The 18,006-nt window shown below is 37.7% G+C and overlaps 1 protein-coding gene, 1 long non-coding RNA gene and 1 other non-coding gene across 25 annotated transcripts in view; 2 read left to right on the top strand and 1 right to left on the bottom strand.

The window, feature by feature from the left end:
• RNF111 (ring finger protein 111) overlaps positions 1-18,006 on the bottom strand; it is a 111,052-nt gene that overhangs the window by 82,716 nt on the left and 10,330 nt on the right. For 19 of the 23 annotated variants that reach the window (XR_014059442.1, XR_014059444.1, XR_014059438.1 and 16 more), the window contains 2 exons: positions 12,929-13,105; positions 8,679-8,735 (listed from right to left, as the gene is read on the bottom strand). The exons of the other annotated variants lie outside the window; for them this stretch is intronic. The gene's annotated coding sequence lies outside the window, so the exon portion shown is untranslated. The remainder of the gene's footprint in view (positions 1-8,678; positions 8,736-12,928; positions 13,106-18,006) is intronic. 23 annotated transcript variants of the gene reach the window in all.
• LOC145513500 (uncharacterized) lies at positions 227-4,591 on the top strand. Its single transcript, XR_014059448.1, has 2 exons — positions 227-284; positions 1,936-4,591. It is a non-coding gene; the product is annotated as an uncharacterized LOC145513500 (long non-coding RNA).
• Positions 16,517-16,578, top strand: LOC145515954 (U7 small nuclear RNA). Its single transcript, XR_014061150.1, has one exon. It is a non-coding gene; the product is annotated as a U7 small nuclear RNA (small nuclear RNA).

Consider the following 18,006-nt stretch of genomic DNA (forward strand, 5'->3'; position numbering starts at 1 on the left):
CAGTTCGTAAAGTGAGAGCGCAGTAGCCTTCAAGCCTCCATTAACATCTGTTTGTTTCTGCGCTTGCTCAGATGCCTGTTTCTCACCGTTCGGCCCTCTCTACCCTGGCCCTCCCCCTTTGTACTCTCCTTATCAGTCTGTTCCCGAAACCTAACGATGTCATAAAGCTCATTTTATGTTCATTTGTGAAATGCGTTCAATATTAAACAAAATACTGGCTACATCTTGGTTGATTTTTTTTCATAACTGAAAGTTACACCGCAGAATTATTAACTATACTTAAGGTAACAAACAAAAACGTCATGGTTTAGTCTTTCACAGCAAATGGTACTCAAATCATCCTTACCAATGAGATCATCACCGTTGAGGTGAATTTGCTTTCAGAATCAGATAAAAAAATGGTAATAGATATACTGGGAACTAACTGTATAATCATATGCGTTTTCTTAGTTTATAAAAATCAGGAGACAACAGATGCTTCATTACGTGAATTAGTAGGCTGTAGGCAAAAGACATGTAGGCCTTGGAATCAGTAATACTTCCTTTCAAATTCCAGTGAGTGAACTTACAGTTTAGGAGAGGGGGTTGGGAGTAGGGATAGATGGGGTATTTAGGGTTGACATGTACACACCACTGTGTGTAAAATGGATAACCAACAAAAACCTACTGAATAGCATAGGGAACTCTACTCAATATTCTGTAATAACCTAAATGGAAAAAGAATCTTTCCGTTCCGGTCAGTCACTCAGTCACATCCAACCCTGTGACCCCATGGACTGCAGCATGCCAGGCTTCCCTGCCCATCACCAAGTCCTGGAGCTTGTTCAAACTCATGTCCATAAAGTCCGTGATGCCATCCAACCATCTCATGCTCTTGTCGTCCCCTTCTCCTCCTGCCTTCAATCTTTCCCAGCATCAGGGTCTTTTCCAATCAGTCAGTTCTTCGCATCAGGTGGCCAAAGTATTGGAGTTTCAGCTTCAGCATCAGTCCTTCCAATGAATATTCAGGACTGATTTCTTTTAGGATTGACTGGTTTGATCTTGGAGAAGGCAATGGCAACCCACTCCAGTACTCTTGCCTGGAAAATCCCATGGATGGAAGAGCCTGGTAGGCTGCAGACCATGGGGTCACTAAGAGTCAGACACGACTGAGCGACTTCACTTTCACTTTTCACTTTCATGCATTGGAGAAGGAAATGGCAACCCAGTCCAGCGTTCTTGCCTGGAGAATCCCAGGGACAGGGGAGCATGGTGGGCTGCCGTCTATGGGGTCGCACAGAGTTGGACTTGACTGAAGCGACTTAGCAGCAACAGCAGGTTTGATCTCCATGCAGTCCAAGGAACTCTCAAGAGTCTTCTCCAACACTACAGTTCAAAAGCATCAATTCTTCACGCTCAGCTTTCTTTATGGTCCAACTCTCACATCCATACATGGGTATTGGAAAAACCATAGCTTTGACTAGATGGACCTTTGTTGGCAAAGTAATGTCTCTGCTTTTAAATATGCTGTCTAGGTTGGTCAAAGCTTTTCTTCCAAGAAGAAAGCATCTTTTAATTTCATGGCTGCAGTCACGATCTGCAGTGATTTTTAAAAATTAAAAAAAAAATTTCAGTAATGAAAATAGCAGGTGTCTAATTGATTTGAACTTTGTAAATCTGTTTCCAAAAAGAAAGGAAGGCAAGGAAGAAAAGAAAGAAAATCTCAATTATACCTCAAGTTTTAAAAATCGAAAGCAGGTTAAAAATCTTAAACTACGTTAGTAACTCATGTGATACTTTGTTGCACAGTGCTATCTGGGATCCAGATCCATATGGCTGTTTACTGGTTATGTTCCACAGGCATTTCTAATGCATCTTGTCCAAAATAAATAAATGAATGTACATATATAGTGTTTAAATCTCATCCATCTCAGGTTTCACTGTCTCTTTCAATAGGACCAAGTTATCTAACTAGGAACATAATGGTCATCTTTGACGACTCTCTGTTCCTCACTCCCTACCTCTAATCAGGCAGTAAGTACTTCCAAGTCTATGCCCCGACCAGTAACACCGAAGAAGCTGAAGTTGAACGATTCTATGAAGACCTACAAGACCTTCTAGAACTAACACCCAAAAAAGATGTCCTTTTCATTATAGGGGACTGGAATGCAAAAGTAGGAAGTCAAGAAACACCTGGCATAACAGGCAGGTTTGGCCTTGGAGTACAGAATGAAGCAGGGCAAAGGCTAATAGAGTTTTGCCACGAGAACGCACTGGTAATAGCAAACACCCTATTCCAACAACACAAGAGAAGACTCTACACGTGGATATCACCAGATGGTCAACACCGAAATCAGATTGATTATATTCTTTGCAGCCAAAGATGGAGAAGCTCTATGCAGTCAGCAAAAACAAGACCGGGAGCAGACTGTGGCTCAGATCATGAACTGCTTATTGCCAAATTCAGACTTAAATTGAAGAAAGTAGGGAAAACCACTAGACCATTCAGGTATGACCTAGATCAAATCCCTTATGAGTATACAGTGGAAGTGACAAATAGATTTAAGGGACTAGACCTGATAGACAGAATGCCTGATGAACTATGGACAGAGGTTCGTGACATTGTACAGGAGACAGGGATCAAGAAAATCCCCATGGAAAAGAAATGCAAAAAAGCAAAATGGCTGTCTGAGGAGGCCTTACAGATAGCTGGGAAGAGAAGAGAAGCGAAAAGCAAAGGAGAAAAGGAAAGATATTCTCATCTGAATGCAGAGTTCCAAAGAATAGCAAGGAGAGATAAGAAAGCCTTCCTCAGCAATCAGTGCAAACAAATAGAGGAAAACAACAGATTGGGAAAGACTAGAGACCTCTTCAAGAAAATTAGAGATACCAAGGGAACATTTCACACAAAGATAGGCTCGATAAAGGACAGAAATGGTATGGACCTAACAGAAGCAGAAGATATTAAGAAGAGGTGGCAAGAATACACAGAAGAACTGTACAAAAAAGATCTTCACGACACAGATAATCACGATGGTGTGATCACTCACCTAGAGCCAGACATCTTGGAATGTGAAGTCAAGTGGGCCTTAGAAAGCATCACTACGAACAAAGCTAGTGGAGGTGATGGAATTCCAGTTGAGCTATTTCAAATCCTCAAAGGTGATGCTGTGAAAGTGCTGCACTCGATATGCCAGCAAATTTGGAAAACTCAGCAGTGGCCACAGGACTGGAAGAGGTCAGTCTTCGTTCCAATCCCAAAGAAAGGCAATGCCAAAGAATGCTCAAACTACCGCACAACTGCACTCATCTCACATGCTAGTAAAGTAATGCTCAAAATTCTCCAAGCCAGGCTTCAGCAATACGTGAACCGTGAACTTCCAGATGTTCAAGCTGGTTTTAGAAAAGGCAGAGGAACCAGAGATCAAATTGCCAATATCCGCTGGATCATCGAAAAAGCAAGAGAGTTCCAGAAAAACATCTATTTCTGCTTTATTGACTACGCCAAAGCCTTTGACTGTGTGGATCACAATAAACTGTGGAAAATTCTGAAAGAGATGGGAATACCAGACCATCTGACCTGTCTCTTGAGAAACCTGTATGCAGGTCAGGAAGCAACAGTTAGAACTGGACATGGAACAACAGACTGGTTCCAAATAGGAAAAGGAGTACGTCAAGGCTGTATATTGTCACCCTGCTTATTTAACTTATATGCAGAGTACATCATGAGAAACGCTGGGCTGGAAGAAACACAAGCTGGAATCAAGATTGCCGGGAGAAATATCAATAACCTCAGATATGCAGATGACACCACCCTTATGGCAGAAAGTGAAGAAGAACTAAAGAGCCTCTTGATGAAGGTGAAAGAGGAGAGTGAAAAAGTTGGCTTAAAGCTCAACGTTCAGAAAACTAAGATCGTGGCATCTGGTCCCATCACTCCATGGGAAATAGATGGGGAAACAGTGGAAACAGTGTCAGACTTTACTTTTTTGGGCTCCAGAATCACTGCTGATGGTGACTGCAGCCATGAAATTAAAAGACGCTTACTACTTGGAAGGAAGGTTATGGCCAACCTAGATAGCATGTTTAAAAGCAGAGACATTACTTTACCAACAAAAGTCCGTCTAGTCAAGACTATGATTTTTCCAGTGGTCATGTATGGATGTGAGAGTTGGACGGTGAAGAAAGCTGAGCGCCGCAGAATTGATGCTTTTGAACTGTGGTGTTGGAGAAGACTCTTGAGGGTTTCTTGGACTGCAAGGAGATCCAATCAATCCATCCTAAAAGAGATCAATCCTGGGTGTTCATTGGAAGGTCTGATGTTGAAGCTGAAATTCCAAAACTTTGGCCACCTCATGCGAAGGGTTGACTCATTGGAAAAGACCCTAATGCTGGGTAGGATTGGGGGCGGGAGGAGAAGGGGACGACAGAGGATGAGATGGTTGGATGGCATCACCGACTCGATGAACATGGGTTTGGGTAGACTCCGGGCATTGGTGATGGACAGAGAGGCCTGGCGTGCTGCAATTCATGGGGTCGCAGAGAGTCGGACACGACTGAGCGACTGAACTGAACTGAACTTCCAATTCTGCCAATGAATCATTTCAAATATTGAAAATCCACCCATTCCTCTCTGTACTCTGTACCAGTTCAGGTCTTTCTTATATTTGGTACTGTTCGTTTGTTTAACAAACATTTATCAAGTACTCACTATGTGCTAGACATCGTGCTGAGCATTTTGAGTACTAGATCCATGACCATTGTTTTACGTGAAGTATTTGAGTAGACCCAGAAAGCAAGCCCACTATTCACAATATAATGTGGAAGGTATAGGATGGCATATTCATGCTCTGAGAACACAAAGATAGAATACTGTAGTCAAACCAAGAGAAGGTAACATTTAAGTTTTGCAACATAAATAAGAGTTACATAAAGCAAATAGGGCATTGCCCACACAAAGATCAGCAATGCTAAGCTACAGAATCCTCTAGTTGAAACATCATGAAACAAATTCTCTACTAAGATCTACTGAATGTATCCTGAAAGGAAAGTCTCAGGCGATAAGGGAAGCAAAGTAGACAGAAATGTATTAAGTAAGATTTTTACTAGGATAAGGAATTTAAACTATATTTAAAACTATGAGAAGCCATTAAAGGATATCAATCAGAGGAAAAATAATCAGATTTGACTATTAGAGACACCATTACATAAGGCAAGTAGAGGATAGACTGGAGAAGGACAAGAGGAGAGGAACAAAGACCAGTTGGAATTGCAGGTAAAAAGGGGTGCTGCTGCTGCTAAGTTGCTTCAGTAGTGTCCGACTCTGTGCGACCCCATAGACGGCAGCCCACCAGGGTCCCCCGTCCCTGGGATTCTCCAGGCAAGAACACTGGAGTGGGTTGCCATTTCCTTCTCCAATGCATGAAGGTGAAAAGTGAAAGTGAAGTTGCTCAGTCGTGTCTGACTCTTATCAACCCCAGGGATTGCAGCCTACCAGGCTCTTCCGTCCATGGGATTTTCCAGGCAAGAGTACTGGAGTGAGGTGCCATTGCCTTCTCTGAAAAAGGGGCAAGGGTAGTAGAAATGAACAGGAAGGGACAGAAACAAAAAATAAGAAGAATGAATAACTACGTGGTTATAGGAGGTGAAGGAGGAGAATCTCTGAGACTTCCAGATTTATGGTGAATGGTTGGCTGGTGGCACCATTCAAGAAAGAGACACAGGCTTGAGAAACCCAGCTTTGGGGGTCTGGAACTTTCAACTGGTTAGGATGAGGGAGGAGGTTGAGAGAAAGGAAAGTATTACTTCTTATATTGGGCAAGTTGAGTTTACCCAAAGTGGAGATTCCAATAAGCTGTTGAACTTACATGTTCGAAGCTTAGGAGAGAGGTCTGGGCTGAAGACAGAGATTTGAACTCATTAACTTATAATCTGATAGCCAAAAGAATAGTTCTGATGAGGTCACACAGAGTATAAGTGAGAGGAGACAGATATCTGGAGAAGTCTGATATTTTAAGAGTTGAAGAATTAAAAAGAGTCCCACAAAGCTATGCATGGGCCAGAAAAAAAAGGGATAAACGTGTAACAAACAGGACCAATGGGAAAAAAGTTTCAGTAAAGAAGTGAATGGTGAGGGACATGAAATGTCTGTTAGTTTCACAGTATGGAGATCAGTAAGTAGGAGCAGTTTCAGCAACTCATCTACGTTTTAGAACAGAGGTTTTCAGCTGGGGTTGGTTTTGACCCCCAGGGATTATTTGATAGTATATGGAGATATTTTTGGTTATCGCAACTAGGTAGATGTTACTGACATCTAGTGGTTTGAAACAAGGAATGCTGCTAAATACACAGCACAGCCTCTCACAACAAAGAATTATCTAAACCAAAATGCTAATAATATTCCAACTTAGAAGTCCTGGTTTAGAAAGGACTAAATGGGGTAGTTATACAAGAATCAGTACTTTTTAATGAAATTTGTAGTAAATGGAAAAAGAAAGATAGATACATATCTAGTAGGATATGGAATTTAAAAAGGGGAGACTTGAATCACATTGGTAATTGAAGGGAAAGGAGAAATGAGAAAGGTGAATGGAAATAAACAAACGCTCAGTGGAGGCAGAAGAAATGAGATTCAAAGCTCAGATGGGAGAATTAGCCTTGGATAAGAGAAGGGATGTTCCTTTCACTGAAAGAGGTAGGGATGAGGAAGAATTGATTGTATAAATGAATTAAGTTTGTCAGCTTCAGGGAACAAGTTGAGGGCTTGCTCAAAGAATGGACTTGATATCTCTGCAAAACATGAGGTAAGGCCATCTATTAAGACATCAGATTTGGAAATTGCTGAGTGGAGAGTAATTAGAAGAGAGAGATTAAAAAAAAAATCAGAATAGTCACTAACATAATGGCAGGGCAGACAACAGAGGCAACAGATCAAAGGCAGGAAGCCCAGAGCAGAAAAGGGGTGAGACTGCCAGGAAGGACAGGTGCCAGGGTTGTATTGAAGGGAATAGTGGCAGATGATACCCACTCCAGTATTCTGGCCTAGAGAATTCCATGAACTGTATAGTCCATGGGGTTGCAAAGAGTTGGACGCGACTGAGCGATTTTCACATAGAAGTGGGAAATATCTCTCATCTGAATTACACACAATAGTTTCCTGGTTTCTATGGGTCTACTCTTGCCAGCATCGCCTCCACCTACAACCACTATCAGAGTGGCAGAAACTGAGACACTAAGTTAAAATTCTTCAATAACCCTCCATCAGCTTCAAGATAAAATCCAAAACCCTTAACTTCGCAAATAAAGCTCTTCCAAATCCAGATTCTCCAGGGTCATTTCACACCACCTCGTTCTATGACCCTACTCCCTGTCCTCACTTAGACTTAAGCAGACTTCTCAAACTCCTTGCATTCTGTAGAAAAAGTATACAGTTCCAATATCTTCCTGCCTTTGCACCTACTATCCATTCTTTCAAAATATTCTCACCCTCTCCCCGACCCCACCCCTACTTTCATCTTCTCACCAAACTCTTACCCATTCCTCAAAGCCCTCCTCATGAAGCATTGCCATACCTCTCTCCCCACTCCCACAACAGACCTAATAATCATTACAACTTTGGTACTCTCTTCAATCTTTGCATATATTTCTATTAGAAGTATTATAATTATTTATATGCACACTTGTCTGTCCAAAAAAAACTAAGATTAAAAAAAAGATATATATAGATATATATATATATAATGTTCTCTCTTTAGCATAAAAATATCACTTAAAATATTTATTGAACTTACTGAATAAGAAGATTGGGGGTCTATAGACTTGTGGTTGCTAATGAGGAAAGGGTTTGGGGGAGGGCTAAAATGGGAGTTTGGGATTAGCAGATGCAAACCATTGTGTATTGACTGGATAAACAACAAGGTCCTCCTGTATAGCATAGGGAAGTAGAGTCAATATTCTGTGATAAACTACAATGGAAGAGAATATGGAAAAAAGTATATATATATATATGTATAAGTGAGTCACTTTGATGTACAGTAGAAACTAACACAATGTTGTAAATCGACTACACTTCAATAAAAAATTTTTTATACTTCAATAAAAAAATTTTTATAAGAGAAGATTGGGGTCCTAGTCTCAATTTCACACTAAGAAAACATAAATCTTTAGTTTTAAATCTTTGAACTCTTCCAAAAAAATTAACTTTACTTTCTGTGGAAAGATCAGGGCTATCCAACATATATACTTCAAACCAAATTCTGTCTGCCAGGAACTGCAGCAAAATAATGTTTACCAAATTAGCCTGCACACATGGGCCAGTAGTGCCTAACTATCTGGTAGATAAGAATTTGAGGAGCTGGATCTAAACATGGAAATACTGAGCTGTGCTAATGGATCAGCTGCAATAAATGGGAAAAAAAGAAATTTTCTCCAAATTATTGAAGTCAGAGGGAAAAGCTGGTATGCCCACCATCCATTGCATAAATACTTCATAACTGTACAAAGTTTGAAAGTGAGAGTATGCTTATGAGGTCAGCTTTGTGAGCTTTTTAAAAAAAAAATGAAGCAAAGATTGGAGGTTTAATGCAATGAGATAGGGGGTTGGGGGAACTTGTTGAAATATTTACTAAAATATTTCCTCAGATGAAAAGCTTTGGGAAGAATTAAAAGGATCTAAGAGATGCACTCATCAGAACACTTACTGATTCACAACATTGTACTTTCTTGTTGATGTACCAAGGTATCACTGGAATCTGAAACTAAAAGGAAACTTTTATAAATTCCACAGCACTTCTGATTTAGTTAAGGCAATGCAGGTCCTCATTAAAATTCTATATATATATAATTTGATTTCAGACTATAAGGTTGCAAACAGATTGTGGTAAGTTTGAAGATTACAATCTTTATTATACATACACAGAGAGACAGAGACAAAAAAATAGGAACAGAAGGTAAGGAGTCATTAGGCCATCCACTTATTTCCTACTACTAAACTGTTCTCAAGTCAATGGAATCAATTTTGAAAAATTGGGGAGCTTTTAGTGGAATGACAACTTCAAAAGATAGAATAATCTTCATGAGTATTATCATTTTTTAAAGTTTCTCTGATTGTCTTTGGAATGGAACCTTCAAGATAAATTTGAATTGGTCAAATACTAATATTATCTGTGTGGCTCAGTTATCGAAAAACAGAAGTAACAAATTATGGGCTAACAAGGAGACACAATATGCCTGGAATTTCGTAGACAAGCATTTGAAACTTAAAGTATCTTGAAATATTTCTGGCTATCTGGCCAAATTCTGGGTATATTTAAGGCTACGTGGTTCTGTGAAAGTATATTTTTATGCATGTATGTATTTTTAAAGTGTCTTTATTTATTTATTTTTAGTTTTTTAAGGTTTCCTCTTCATATTCATTTTATTTATTTTAATCATTTGGCCAAACCATGTGGCATGTAGGGATCTTATTTCCCCCACCATGGATCAAACCCACACCCCTTGCATTGGCAGCTCAGAGTCTTAACCACTGAACCACTGGGGAAGTCCTGAAAGTATATTTTTAAAATAAAACTGTAGAAAAATAAAAGAGAAAGTCACCATTCACCCACGGTTGCGTAAGCCTAGCATCAAACTGAGGTTTCCAGACTGATTGACAATTGTTCTCAGAGTAGTTTAGTCTTCTCATTACTAATATTTTTTATATATTTTGTCAAAATTGGTCACAGACTTACCCGTGAACTTTTACAGTAAGTTGTTTTAACTCTTTTTGGAATATTTTTCCAATGTTGTTAAAAACCATAATTTTTAAAGAGCTCACTTTTATAAGTAATAAACAAAACAAGTTTGTGATCATCAAATAGTTAAGACTTATGCTCTCCGAAGTCCCTTAAAACTCTAACATTTCATGGTTTGCTTCAGACCTAATAAGACTTATGTGAACATTGAATATTACAATTTCAAGAGTGATTTACAGACTGGTAAATTATTTGCAAATTCAGAACAGGAAGTAAAGATGTTTCTCTGTACTTGCTTGTTATTTGTCGATTATGTAAAGTTTTCCAAAAGCACTCAATAGTTCCCTAAACTGTATTAGTATTTACTTAACTGCCTAACATGTATCTTGACTATTTTTGATTATAGGATTGTTAACAGACATTGTGCTTTGTTTACTCTACAGATTGTACAAATATATCAGTACATTTAAAATACCGATATATTGGGGGAATATTCAGAAAGAAGGATAGAGAAGAAAAGAAAAACTGTCCATGCAATAATAGGACATTTTTAAAATATTTAACAGCTTGAATCTGAATGTCTTTAGTACTCAGGACTTCTGGTAAGATTTTAATTATTTTTAACTTTTGATAGAGCATAAGTCACTATTAACACTACCGTTTTAGAAATTTGGAAATGTCGGAGATTTTAGTTTTAGATTTTTTTCAGATCTTTACTTTGAAATTTAACTCAAACATTTTAAGTTGTAAAAATATAAATTGGTCAGAGTTGATAACCCAACTCTGAAAACATTTTTATTTGGATTATAAGGATAAATAAAACCTTTCTACCCTGAACTGTTCAAACACTAATTTAGGATTGAGTTAAACTAGGAAAGAGTGCCACCTACTGAATCAAAATTACTTAAACACCTCAACATTAAGTTCATTCTCAGAGCCTCTAAAGTTCTAGCATCAGAGATGTACATTTTAGAGACTTTTCATACAGAAAATACCCTCTGAAAAGTTATTTAACTAAATATTTCTTCCTAGTAGGAGAATAACAGATCAGTCATGTGTGTTTATCATGCCCAATATCACCTGACAAATGGCAAAGGACTCAAAATGGTACAAACCCAAAACAACAAGAGTGGGAACAGGTCATCACCAAGCAAATTATTCCAAATATCTCGAAGACAGAAATCAGAGAGCTGTTAGCTGTTGAGCAGAGTGAAGAAAAATCTACACCGTGAAATACTACGAGAGGGGCTACACTAATTAGGGAGCTGGTGCACCTTGCAGAATACACCAGACACTAAGGACTCAGGCCAAAGACCAGAGAGCCCAAGAAAAAAAAATGTAGAAATGAAAAATAAGAGATTAAGTCTATATGTGGCACGGTCAAAACTCTCTATGCCTCTCTTCAGCACACAAAGAATGTACAGCGTGACTTCCCCAGTGGTCCAGTGGCTAAGAGGTCTTCCCTGGTGGCTCAGTGGTAAAGAATCCACCTGCAATGCAAGAGCTATAGGAGACACAGGTTCTATCCCTGGGTGGGGAAGATGTCCTGGAGGAGGGCATAGAAACCCACTCCAGTATTCTTGCCTGGAGAATCCTATGGATAGAGGACCTTGATGGCCTATAGTCGATACAGTCGCAAAGAGCTGGACACGACTGAAATAACTTAGCAGGCAGGCAGGCCAGTGGCTAAGACATCTCACTCCCTATGCAGGGGCCTGGGTTCAATCCCTGGTCAGGGAACTAGATCCCACATGACATAATTAAAAGATCCCTTGCCAAGCCAAATAAACACTAATACAATATATTTTAAAAAATAGAATGCATAGTATCTAGGTTTTGAAGTCCTAGGCTAAAAACAAGGGCAGGGTTGTTCTGAAAGGAAAAAAAGAAAAAACAGGTTGAATTAGTTAAGTAGCTGGTGTGATAGCTTACACTAACTACTTCACTTTAAATACTAATAGGTCCCACCTGCCAACACCTGCCTGGCAATAGACATCATCCTTTTACACACTGAAGTTTTTTATACTATATAATTTTAAAACATTTAGTTTTTATACTACATACTTTTAAAATATTTACTGAAAACCAAGATATGCTAGATATTTGAGGAAAACCTATAATGCAAAAGAGATCAAGTTAAAGAGGGAAAATATTTTAACCCTCCTGCTAATATCCTCAGATATTTTTTAAAAGTGACACTGCATCCATTGTAACAAAAAAAAAAGGATGAGATGATAAAAGCAAGAAAGAATGGTTGGAAACTAAAATGATGATTTCTAAAATTAAAATTCAATAGAAAGTTTGAGAGATAAAAGGAAGAAAATTTTCCAGGATATGGAAAGAAATATGAGAGAAAAGGTAAGAGTTATAGAGGACCATTCCTAGAGGTAAAATATCTTGCAGAAGTCCCAGAAAGGAAGAACAAAGAACATGGAGAGGAGAAATTATGGAAGAAGTAATAAGATATTTCCCAAACCAAAGATTTCTGAAGTTCTAACACTGTTTATTCATTCATCTCTCCAGAGTCACTGTGATTATTTCTATCTTTTGGCTAATGTGAATAATGATGTTATAAGCATAGATGTACAAGTCTCTGTTTGAGTTCCTGCTTTCAATTCTTTTTGATGTATATGTATGAATGAAAATGCTGGGTCATACTGTCACTCTATGCTTAGCTTTTCGAGGGTTCTAATATCTCCCTGTCCTGGCCAACACGTTATTGTCGGTCTTCTTTACTAGTAGGTCATCTAGCAGTCATCCTAGTAGGTGTAAAATGGCATCTTATTGCAGCCTCACTGTTTTATTCTCTTACTAGTTACTTTAAAAGTTCCTTAACAAAACCATTCTTACTTTTATTATCCTCCCAGGGAAGAATTTATGAGCGGTGTAACAGCATTTACCACATACATCCGCCAACATGCACACACATCCTTTGCAATATTTTTGTCATTTAGTATTGTAATTCTGTACAGTTTAAATGCCACATTGTTCTTTCTTCACACCTCCTACTTTCACTGTCAATGTGATTTAGATTTATTCTCATAATTACAATTTTCTTTGGTCTCCATCACTTTCTGCATCTGTTCTTTCATACAGGATTTTTTTTCTGCATGATGATTTAGAGAATATTCTTTAATGCTTATCTCCTGTTGGAATAACTTTAATTTTCTCAAAAATATAATTTCTTTTAATACCTTCTAAAAATATATTAATTTTACCTTCTTTATTGAAGTATATCTAGAAGAGTAGTTATTTTCTCAAGGCACCTTGGAGATAACATTTCACTGTTGTCTGAAGTTCTTGTCACTGAAATGTCAGTGTCGGGTTTAAGTGCAGTTTCTTCAAAGTTAATGTCTTTTATTTTTTTGATGAGGTATCAGATTGAGTGAGGGAACCTAACAAGATAAATTGAAGTCCCAGAAAAAAAAAGAAAGAAGGAATTTGAGACAACATTTTGAAGAGATGATCATTAATAGTCTACTAATTCAAGAAGCCCTACAAAGCCCAAGCAAAATAAATCCTCAACTAAACACATCTTATAAAAATGAAACTTCAGTAAATCAAGACAGGGATAAAAACATTAAACAAACAAACAAAAAACCCCAAATGATAGCAAAATACACATTCTTGTTGAGTGTACATGGTACATTTACCAAGCTATATCAGTTATACACTGTGACATAAAACAAGTCAGTAAATTCAGAAAGATTACATTCATACAAAGCATCCTTTCAAGTTAAAGTATTCTAAAATTCAATAACAGAAAGATATTTGAAAAAATCTCCCCAAATAATTAAAAGTTAAACACAACACATATATAACCAATGGATCAAAGGTCACAAAAGAAAAAGTCTAATGTTATGGACTGAATGAAAATAGAACCACAATTATTTAAAAGTTATGGGATGCCATTAAAGCTATGTTTTCAAGGAAACTCATAGTATCAAATGTTTATATTAGAATAGAAAAACTTTAATATCAATGACCTATTCTTCCATCTTAATAAATTACAAGAGCAACTTAAACTGAAAGCAAGCAGAAAATAAAATTAAAAAATAATAATAAGGCATGTGGGCACCAGCTAGGGGGCTGTGGGGCCCCCACAGGGCCACAGAGGCTACACAGCAGCTGGACTGGAGGCTCCCATGGCTCCTTTGTTTCCCATGGCAACAAGAACGTGTTTAAGAAATTTTCCTCAAAAATCATTTAGTTCATGTCACTTTAGACTCCTCTAGACTATGGCAGTTTCTCAAGTTTTCCTTGTTTTTGATGATTTTGACAATTTGAAGAGTTCAGTTCAGTTCACTTCAATTGCTCAGTCGTGTCCGACTCTTTGCGACCCCATGGACTGCAGCATGCCAGGCTTCCCGGTTCATCACCAAATCCTGGAGCTTTCTCAAACTCATGTCCATCGAGTTGGTCATGCCATCCAACCATCTCATCCTCTGTCATCCCCTTCTCCTCTTGCCTTCAATCTTTCCCAGCATCAGGGTCTTTTCCAATGAGTTCTTCGCATCAGGTGGCCAAAGTATAGGAGTTTCAGCTTCAGCACCAGTCCTTCCAATGAATATTCAGGACTGATTTCCTTTAGGACTGATGGGTTTGATCTCCTTGCAGTCCAAGGGACTCTCAAGAGTCTTCTCCAACACCACAGTTCAAAAGCATCAATTCTTTGGTGCTCATATTTCTTTATACTTTGAACTTTATATTTTGAAGAGTACTGGTTAGAAAAATGTTTTAGTATGAAGGTCTTTCCTTGAGATCTCTACTTCCAAATCATCCAGGTTGGAATTACTAATGAAGAACACTTTGAAGAAAATCAAGGAGGAGGATCATGAGCACAAAAGGCCCGGGATGGCCTTCTTTATAAAGCACTGACAGAGTCTCTGGACACTTCTGATGTGAGCCAAGAGATCTGTAACCTGAATGTGGGGTTTCCAAAGTCTCTCTGACTTTAGACCTTTCAGCCTGCTGTGTGTATTGGAAGACAACTCTTTTTGCTGAACAGAATGAGCACAGGATTTAACCATCTTACAGAAAAGCACTGTCCATGTGAGGCACCATTTGATGTCTCAGTAGACCCTGAGGAGTGTGTTGCCTATAGTTTTTGCTTGAGACAAAATGCAGCTCCAGCTGAGACTGATTAGTTACTGGTAGTTGCTGATTGCGGACCCCAGATGAAAAAGAAGACTATATACAAAATGACTTAAGGGAACCTACAGTCTCCTCTAATATCATGAAATCTGCAGTGCACTCAAATCTGTGTGGACTCAATCAGGAGGCATTCAAAAAGCAAATAATAGAATACAAAAGGAAGACAAAAGTGCTTGGGGATAAAGAAAGACTTTAGAAGTTTGAGCCCAGTATGACCAAAACAAAAGGAGAAACGACTGGTTGAGTTAACAAGTGGTAGAAAAAGAAGACAGACCCGTCATGGATGATGACATCTGTCCTAAAAAGGATCTGCTGCGTTGGAATGAGTGTAAATGATCTAGATTTTGCTAGTGCATTTTTGGGGGAGCACACACTGGAATATGAATATGAACTGCTAGAAGATAAATTAGAGGCAGAGAGAAGAGGTGACAAAAAGGAACCAAGTTAACTTGTTACAGAACGTGAATAAGTAAGTCTATGAGACATTAGCTCTGCTGATAAACCTCTTTTGTGAAGTTAAACTGATGCAGAACATCAGCTGCCATAAAAATCTCTACTATGTTAGACCTACCATATGATCCTGCAATCCCAATTCTGGGCTTATATGCAGGCAAAACCATAATTCAAAAAGATGCATGCACCCCAATGCTAATGGTGGCACTACGTAAAATAGCCAAGACATGGACAAGCAACCTAAATGTCCATCAACAGAAGAATGGATAAAGAAGATGAGGTGCAAATATAAATGGCATATTACTCAGCCATTAAAAACAATGAATTAATGCCATTTGCAGCAATATGATGGACCTAGAGATCATCATACAAGTGAAGTAAGGCAGACAGAGAAAGACAAATACCAGATGATATCACTTATATGTAGAATCTTTATTAAAAAAAAAAACGATACAAATGATCTTATACACAAAACAGAAATAGACTCACAGACATAGAAAAGAAACCTGTGGTTACCAATGGGGAAAGGGAAGGGGGAATAAATGAGTAGGAGCTTGAGATTAACATATATATACTACTATAAATAAAGTAGATAAACAATAAGGACTTACTGTAAAGCACAGGAAACTATACTTGCTATTCTGTACTAACTTACAAGGGAAAAGAATCTGAAAAAGAATATATATGTATATATAACTGAATCACTTTGCTGTAAACCTGAAACCAAACACAACATTATAAATCAATTATATTTCAATTTTTAAAAAGTCTGTACTATGTTTATGTCTATGTACTATGTCATTATGTTTACACATATTATGAACTCTTCTGTGGAAAACAAATTTGTTAAATTTTCCAGATAGAAAAAAACTAAGACCAGAAATCAATGAAATAGAAAATAAAACGAAAAGAGAAAAGTGAGTGAAATCTAAAGCTAGTTCTTTGAGAATGTCAGTAGTACGGATAAACCAGTGACCAGACTGTTTATGATTAATATAGATAAGAGAGAAGAAATAAATTGTCAATAACAAGAATGAGAGAAAGGACATCACATTAGAGCCACACAATGATTTCATTGTTCTAGAACTTCCCCAAAGAAAACATGAGGTCCAGATGGCTTCACTGGTGAATTCTACAAAACACTTAAGGAAGAAATAATACCAGTTCTATACACAAACTCTTGTAGAAAATAGATAATTGAGTGTTACAGCTCTTTTGGAATTTGTCTAGCAGGTTTTCTGGTTCACATCATAAAGCCAAAAAAAAAAAAGAAAAGAAAATAGATGATTGAATGTAACTCAACTCATTCTATGGGGCCAGCATTGCCCTAAATTAATGCCAAACATATTAAAAGGAAATTCAGAACAATATCCCTCATGAACATAGGTGCAAAAATCCTTAACAAAATTTTAATAAATCAAATTTGGTGATACATAAACATGGATACTATATCATGGTTTAATCACAAGAATGCATGGTTTATATAATAATACAAAAAGTCAGTCAACGTAATTCACCATATTTTCACACTATGAAAGAAAAACTAGATGATTATCTCAAATGATCCAGAAAAAAATTGACAAAATTCAATATCCACTCATGATAACTCCCAGCAAATGAAAAATGCTTGGGAGGAACCTTCCTCAATCTAGAAAAAAAAATCTATAAAACACCTACAGCTATTATCATCCTTAATAGTGAAACACTAATGAGTTTTCCCCTAAAATAAGGAACAAAGAAATTCACTATCATAGGCTGAATTTTCCTATGCCTTTGCAATTAGAGTCCATAATTCCCTTTCTGTCTCAATGAAATTATGTTTATATCCCCTATTAGAGCATGTATTACATTTAATTAATCCATTTACCCTCTAACTGTGCTGTGACCTTCTAAAGGCTAAGTCCTTTGTTTTACTCAGTTTTGTATAAATATTTGTTGAATAATTCATATAAGAGTTATAAAGAGGGGCTTCCCTGGTGGTCCAGTGGTTGGGAATCCACCTTGCAATGCAGAGGACACCGGTTTGATCTCTGGTTGGGGAGGATCCCACACGCTGTGGGGCAACTAAGCCTGTGTACTGCAACTACTGAAGCTTGCATAGCCAGAGCTCCACAACAAGAGAAACAACCACAGTGAGAAGCCCGCACACTGCGACTAGAGAGTAGCCTCTGCTCTCTGAAACTAGAAAAAGCCCGAGCAGCAATGAAGACTCAGCACAATCAAAAATAAACTAAAAAAAAAAAAAAAAGGAGTTGTAAAGGGTCTTAAGGATCATCTAGTTCAGTCATCTTATTTTCCACCACAGTAAAGTAAACTCTACAGAGATCAGATAGCTTTCCAATATCCCAGAACAATTTAGTTAGTAGTAATAATCTATTCTGTTTTTTCATCTAAGAGGTACCATCTCCTTGAACTGATCATTAAGTAAAGTCAACTTCATTCACATTATAAATGAGATAATTATGACTGAGAAAGTTTAAATTACTTAACCATGGTCAATATTAAGTGTTAAGCAGTACACAAAGACAAGATGATCCACGTTAAAAATATTTTCCACTGCTTCACCTTTGGTATATGCAATAAAACCTGTCTTAACAATGAGACAGTGATGCAATCTAAAATTTTGAAACTGAATTTTCAATGTGAAATACACACTAATTCCTTGCCATAAGTGCTAGTTTATTTATAT

The sequence above is a fragment of the Giraffa tippelskirchi genome, chromosome 7 (genome assembly GCF_054371585.1).
Source record: "Giraffa tippelskirchi isolate mGirTip1 chromosome 7, T2T-mGirTip1v1.2.pri, whole genome shotgun sequence".
NCBI lineage: Eukaryota > Metazoa > Chordata > Mammalia > Artiodactyla > Giraffidae > Giraffa > Giraffa tippelskirchi.